This window comes from Acinonyx jubatus, chromosome C1 (assembly GCF_027475565.1).
Source record: "Acinonyx jubatus isolate Ajub_Pintada_27869175 chromosome C1, VMU_Ajub_asm_v1.0, whole genome shotgun sequence".
Classification (NCBI taxonomy): Eukaryota; Metazoa; Chordata; class Mammalia; order Carnivora; family Felidae; genus Acinonyx; species Acinonyx jubatus.
This window is the reverse complement of record NC_069381.1, coordinates 204,290,186-204,296,638: the sequence shown is the minus strand read 5'-3', so window position 1 is coordinate 204,296,638 and position 6,453 is coordinate 204,290,186. Positions and strand designations below refer to the sequence as shown.

At 41.6% G+C, this 6,453-nt stretch overlaps 1 non-coding gene across 1 annotated transcript; it reads left to right on the top strand.

Annotated features, from left to right (window-relative positions):
* Window positions 1–5,955: 5,955 nt before the first annotated feature.
* LOC113598406 (U12 minor spliceosomal RNA) lies at window positions 5,956–6,107 on the top strand. Its single transcript, XR_003419061.1, has one exon. It is a non-coding gene; the product is annotated as a U12 minor spliceosomal RNA (small nuclear RNA).
* The last annotated feature ends 346 nt before the right edge of the window (window positions 6,108–6,453 follow it).

Here is a 6,453-nt window from a genome sequence, read left to right as displayed (position 1 = left end):
GGATCGTCAACTGTCTGTAGCTTGCAGGGAAGCCCTGGACATTTCTATGGCTGCGGCATGTGTGTGCGTGTGATTGACAATCAGATAGATGATGGCGAGTAAGAGGAGAAGGAGGAGAAGTCAGCGGGAGATAGATATCAATAGAACCAACGGAATCTGAAGAGTGACACAAAGATCCAAGGTTCGAGAGCCCTGCACTCAAGCAGGACATGGAACCTACCATAATCCTGGGCTAATGGTGCCGTCGTTTGTGTCTTGTTGTTTGATGTTTGGAGTCTTGGGATATCTATCCGGAGGCAACAAAAAGTGAGGCAAGATTGTTCAGAGGCTACGAAAAAAGCCAAGGAAACTGTTCAGTGGAGGGCGGCGGCGAAGTTTCTTTTCACCTCCCTCTCTCACCCTGACTGCCACCCTCAAGGGCTCCCGCAGCCTGTGGAACCACAGACGGCGTCTCCTCCAGGCAGAACTAGGACAGAGGCTGCTCTCAGGCAGATTTGGCTCTTGCTAGTGGTCAAGTTCCATTTGAGCCCTTTTACTAGAACCTCCCAAGAATCACAGCAGGGGGAGGGGGAGGGGAGGGGGCCAGAGGCATCTTAAACTGCTGATATCAGGAAGTCCCAGGGGCCAGGAACAAAGTGCAGATGCCTGGGGCACCTGCCTCAAAGCGGTCAGTAGCAGTTGCAGTGGGAGTGGCAATGGGGTCAACCCTGTTCCAGGGGGTGGGGGACAACCAGGACCCAGCTCCTGGGTGCCTGCTGCCATTGGTGCTGCTTCTTGTCTGTTCTTCCTCCCGGAGCTTCAACCCCAGATGGATAGGTCTGCTCCGTCATCCGCTGAGAAGGATGAAAATGGCCAAGGGTTCCAGCAAGAGCTTGACCATTTGAGCAATGGCAGCGGGGCAAGACCAGTGGCGGGTAAAAGGCAACGAGCAGGGCAGGGAGCGAGAGGGGGCGACAGGTGAGAGAGGACGTATGCCTGAGGCCTCCGGGAAGGTGCCACGGAGATCCAGGAGGAATAAAAGCATGGATGGAGAAAGGAACCAGAGGGGTCTGCGCGGCTCCTCCAGGTCAGGTTCCTGAGCTCAGCAATCTGCATTTTTATCACGCTGATTTATTTTTGCTTTTGATTACGAAATATTTCAAGTACGCAGAAGGGTACAGCAAATGACACTGTGGCTACGCGTGTAAGCGCGTCTAGCTAGAGCAGGTGTCAACATGTTGTCGCCTTTCTTCCCATCCCTTCCGAGGTCTTTCTCAGCATCGGGACCTTCAATACTTGAAGGGATTGGTTGGAGACCTGTGGCAGAAGGCCAGCTAGCACACTTTTGAAACCAAATAAGCAAGCAAGTCAAAACAAACATTTGGCTTCCAAGAAGGCCGACTGTGATGTGATTCTTGTTTTTATTTCTTTTAATGTGTGTGTGTGTGTGTTTTAATTTTAATTTATTTAAGGAATCTCTACTCCCAACATGGGGCTTGAACTCGTGACCTCGCTGAGATCAAGAGTCGCGTGGTCTTCCGACTGAGCCAGCCAGGTGCCCCGGATTCTTGCTTTTAGTATCTGCTCACATACTGTGTTAGGTCTTATTTTCAAAAATATTTTAATGATTTTTTTTATTATAGGGAATTTCACTCCTTTATCCCCCTCTTTACACGACTGTTTCTGTTTCCTCGTGCTCTCGTGCATTTTCCTCCCTTTTATGAAGTTGCAATCATAGTTTTTTATGTAATTCTGAGTTCTATTTCCCCTGTGTCATGGCCACAAAATATTATTTCATAAACTTCCGTTTTACTCCACGGTTAGCATCCACGGTAAATAGTAATGCTTGCTGGCCATTCCGTTGAGCTTATGTGCCCAAATTTCCTTTGGGGGAAATATCATTTCCATTGGCTTTCAGTTCACTCCTCTTTCAACTCCACATTATGATCATGAAGATCTATTAGATACATAGAATCGAGCCGATCATGCTCCTAATTTCATGGCACGTAATCACCATCATTCTCTGCTGAAGTCCCCCTCTTTTATTATTTTGTTTTATTTTGTTTTGTTTTATTTTATTTTATTTTATTTTATTTTATTATTTTATTTTCCTGTCTTTTCACTCCTGGTCGCCAGTCTCATTCTTTTCCTTGCCTCTGGTAGATTCACTATATGCTTTCCTAAATGACTTTCAGTAAGTTTCTTTATATGTGTGTCCATGACAAACGTATAGTATTGCTTTCTGTTTTAGAAAATGTATTTAATAGGTATCGTGCCCCAAATCAATTCTGTTTCTTACTTTTTTTTCCAGCCAGCCCATAGTTTTGAGATCAGTCCATGTTGCCGTATGTACAGCCGACTCCCTCCTTCCCCTGTGCTTTGTTCTGCTATCTGCTGTATGTGTGGGGTGCGTTTTCCTTAACTTTACTTTCACATTTTTTTAACGTTCACTCATTTTTGAGGGACAGAGAGAGACAGAGCGTGAGTGGGGGAAGGGCAGAGAGAGAGGGAGACACAGAATCCGAAGTAGACTACAGGCTCTGAGCCATCAGCACAGAGCCTGATGCGGGGCTCAAACCTACAAACAGTGAGATCATGACCTGAGCTGAAGTCGAACGCTTAACTGAATGAGCCACCCAGGGGCCCCTTTTCTTTCACAGTTTTTGATGGACAAAGTCATGGTTTCTAACTTCTGGAACCCCCAACGCTGTACTCAACACACTACTATATGGTCTCTTGGGCATCTGAGAGAGAATATTTGGAGGATATAGACTCAGGAGTAGAAAAACTGCGTCTGAGGGTAATGGTGTGCTCAGTTTTACAAAATCCTGCCAAATTGCTCTCCAAATGAGCACACATGGTTCCATGAGCAATGCATGAGAGTTCGTGTTTTTCTACATCCTCACCAACAAATGATTTTATCAAAGTTCTGAAACTTTTGACAATCCGATGGGTTAAAATAGTATTTCAGGGTTGTTTACCTTTGCCTTTCTCTGATGCTAGTGAGGGGTCAGTTTTCTGTGAATTGCATAGAATTCAAGTCCATTTTCCTACTGGGTGTCCTATCTTTTTTATCCTCTCAATTGTAGGAGCTCCACTGACATGCTAAAAGTGCGAAACTTGCCTGATCCTTTTCTAGTCACATTAAAAATGAACTGTGAACAATTTACCTATGTCCGGCAAAACTGACCCATAAGGTCAAGTATTTGTTGCCGTAACATCACCTGTCAATGTCAAAGCCGGGAGAAGAGAAAAGGTCACAAGAGGGGAGGCTCTCGGAGCTGCAAACACTTGGGCTTTTATTTGCAAGTGAGAAAAACTGAACTCATATTTAAGCATAAAGGAGAATTGTATTGACTCACAAAAATTCAGGGCCGTCAGACTTCAGGCAATGGTGGGATAGAGGGGTTTAAACACATCATGTTTTCATCTCTGGGTTCTGCCTTCTGCATTGATTGACCTTACTCCTGGACAGACTTCCTGGCTTGTAGCAAATGGCCCTGGGGGCCCTTCAGGCTGGTGCTTGTGTTCTCTGCAGCAAGGGGAGTGTTTTGATCCCATTAAGGGCTGAGGGGGAGTTTGTACTCAAACAAGATTACTGAGACCCTAATCAGCAAAACAAAATCAAAATGTGACTGTAGTAAAATTCATAACTCTAATAAGTTATAAATTCTTTTCTAGTCACATTAGTGACTGTAGTAAGTTACAAATTCTATATTCTATGAAGCCCAATTCTTCTTTATGCTTTACAAATTAAATTACAAGTCTTATCATCTATTTATAAACCTAGCAAATTTCAGCAGTCACTTTTAAGAGTGCTTGTATAAGCTAATAAAATTCCCTTAAACATTTAAACTGCGTTAATAAATTTAATATATTTAATTTCCTTTGAAGTCCTTCAAATGTCTGATTAACAAACAAACCTTCCCAAGTTCTTAGATACTATTCTGATAAATCACGTACATTAAAACGGTACATTTGGGGAATCATAAATTCTCCTAAGTGTTCTTACACTGTTCACAACAGGAGTCAACTTCTCTTGTTCCTTTCATCCTAAAAACACAAGTCTAAATCAATTACCCAAATGCCTTTTTACTTTGGAATGACTAGATTCATCTGTTCAGTACTCAGATTCTCTTATGCATTACCAATGCTTCAAATATCCAATGAGTACAGATTGCTTTTTTTTCCATATTTAATGAGGTTGTATATAACCTGAAGTCTTGGTCAGGGCGTAAGATGGCGTAGCATGCTGGAGGTATGTTTCTCACCATCCAGACAGACAAACAGAGCCCTCTTTGATGACCGTTAAACCAAGAGAGACTTCCAATCCATGTGTGCCAATGGGATGGCCTTAGAGCCCTCTTCAAATTATACATTATTTAATTCTGAAATGAGATTAGAGATACAAACCCCTACCCAGATGCTTTCAACATTTGATTGGGTTCAGTGAACTATTAACTTTGATTCTGTTCTGAATTCTTTACATATCCTTCTGATTTAGCAGGACCAAAACTCTAACAATTTTTCGTAAATACATCCCATTGGATTCTGCACACCTCTAGAGTTTCGGTCAGGCTCTGTAGTCACAAATCTAAGGTCATACTAATGACATTCCACAGAAGAAAAAGCCTCTTTCCAAGTGGAACTTACAATTGTAGGTGAGAGCACTTGCTTGGTTCCGTTTGAGTCACGTGCCCACAGAAATAATTTCTGTACCGTAGGTTATGAGATATTTGGAATAGCCTATCTTGAGAAAGAGACTTTCTTTTCCTTATGTTCACATTAGGAGAAAAACGTATATTTAATACACACATTCATAATTAACTGAACATAACTATATACAAATGTGTCTATGTGTATCTTGTAGGGAGTTTTATGGTAGATAAAATCATGATACAAAAATATCTACGTGTTCTTTTTTTTTAAAGGACAGATGTTGAATTTTTTCTCAGATTGTGAATTTTCACAATTGCCTTTCAGAAATCATAAAGATGATCATACTATTTTTCCATGATTTATTAAAGCGCTAAGTTAGATTTCAAAATGGTAAATTATATTAGATTCTCTAATATTGAAACTTTCATCACTAATATGAATCCCACCTAAAATCACGTGTTATTGCTTTCAAGTCCTGACAGAATCTTCTGGCTACTATTTTCTTCTATTAGATTGATAATTATAATTGAGATTCCCCTATAATTGTCTTTTCCATGCATTTTCTTTGTCAGGTTTGGGTATTATTTGTTAACTCTGATTTTCAAAAAAAAAGACAAAGAAAAAAAGGAAGATTTTCTCCTTACTCTATGCTCTGGAACAATTTAAACTAAATTGGGACCATCTGTTCCTTAAAATGTTGATAGAATTATTTCCCTTTCATTCTCTCACTGTCTTTTCTTCCATGATAATTGGCTTAGAAGCTCTGTGCTGTCTACACTGTCTTTTGGTAATTCTCACTTTCTGATAAAGTCATTAGTTACATACAGATTCTCAAAATTATTGGCTCAGATTTGAGCAGAGTGTTCCGTAATTTGTCAAATATCTTTGAGCCAGATCATTTTTGCATCTTCGTTATGCCTATGTAATTCCTACCCCTTTCACTGATTCGATCAGACCAGGGTTGATCAGCCTTGGCACCACTGATGTTTTGGGCCAAACAGGCCTCTGTCGTGGGGCCTGTCCTGGTGTTGTAGTAGAGGCCGAGGCAAGCATAAGGTCCTCCTCCTTCTCCTCCAGCTTTACTCCTTCCTATCCTGGCATTGGAGTCTGTTTTGCAACAGCCCTACCTCTACCCGCCAGATACCAGTAACACCAGCTGTTACCCTGTTGCGACAACCAAAAATATCTCCAGACATTGTCAAATGTCCCCTAGGGAAGGGGACGGGCAAAATCACCCACGTTGAGAACTCCCGGTTTAGACAATCGTTTTTCTAAATTTTTAAAATTTCATTTTGTATTTAAAGAAACAACCATTGGATCCCTTAAACTTACAAGTAGGGAAACATGATGACTTCGGATGATGCCTGAATCATCACTGCTTATGTGACACAAATTTTTGAGTGGGTAAAGGTTGCCTCTGGGGTGACCCGCCTGCTTTGCGGGGTGCCTTGGAGTTGGTGATCTGCCTGTCAGTCTTTAACCCTGAAAGAGTAGACTGGTATGAAGGTAATAAACGAGGTGGAAAAGGGAAAAAAAAAAAAAAAGCCCTTGGATTCATTCTTTTGGTTCTATCAGTCTTTAGTCTCCTGATGTATTAATTTCTACTTTTATCTTTATTATTTTTGTTGGGCTTTCTTTGGATCTTTTTTTTTTCTCCTAAATACCTGGATTGGCTGCTTCATTTATTTATTACCATTCTTACCTGTTTCACTCCATGGAGTGAAGTGGGTTGCCAGGGGGTGTCTGTATCCCCAGCTCAGCCATGCACAGGGATCTTCCTGTTCCACACTAATGGTCACTGGCTCATTCATGGAT